Source organism: Salmo salar, unplaced genomic scaffold (genome assembly GCF_905237065.1).
Source record: "Salmo salar unplaced genomic scaffold, Ssal_v3.1, whole genome shotgun sequence".
NCBI lineage: Eukaryota > Metazoa > Chordata > Actinopteri > Salmoniformes > Salmonidae > Salmo > Salmo salar.
In genome coordinates, this window is record NW_025550927.1 from 74,188 (window position 1) to 75,002 (window position 815).

Sequence of the window (815 nt, forward strand, 5' to 3'; positions counted from 1 at the left end):
GTTAGACTACTGCAATGTCCTACTTTCCGGCTACCCAGATAAAGCACTAAATAAACTTGAGTTAGTTCTAAACATGGCTGCTAGAATTTTGACCAAAACCAGAAAATGTGATCATATTACTCCAGTGCTAGCCTCTCTACACTGGCTTCCTGTTAAGGCAAGGGCTGATTTCAAGGTTTTACTGCTAACCTACAAAGCATTACATGGGCTTGCTCCTACCTATCTTTTCGGTTTGGTCCTGCCGTACATACCTACACGTACGCTACAGTCACAAGACACAGGCCTCCTAACTGGCTTTCTCCTATCGAGCTCAATTTTTATGGAATGGTCTGCCTACCCATGTGAGAGACGCAGACTCGGTCTCAACCTTTAAGTCTTTATTGAAGACTCATCTCTTCAGTAGGTCCTATGATTGAGTGTAGTCTCTCCCCAGGAGTGTGAAGGTGAACGGAAAGGCACTGGAGCAACGAACCACCCCTGCTGTCTCTGCCTAACCGGTTCCCCTCTCTCCACTGGGATACTCTGCCTCTAACCATATTACAGGGGCTGAGTCACTGGCTTACTGGTGCTCTTCCATGCCGTCCCTAGGAGGGGTGCGTCACTTGAGTGGGTTGAGTCACTGACGTGATCTTCCTGTCTGGGTTGGCGCCCCCCCCCTTGGGTTGTGCCGTGGCGGAGATCTTTGTGGGCTATACTCGGCCTTGTCTCAGGATGGTAAGTTGGTGGTTGAAGATATCCCTCTAGTGGTGTGGGGGCAAAGTGGGTGGGGTTATATCCTGCCTGTTTGGCCCTGTCCGGGGGTATCATCGGATGGG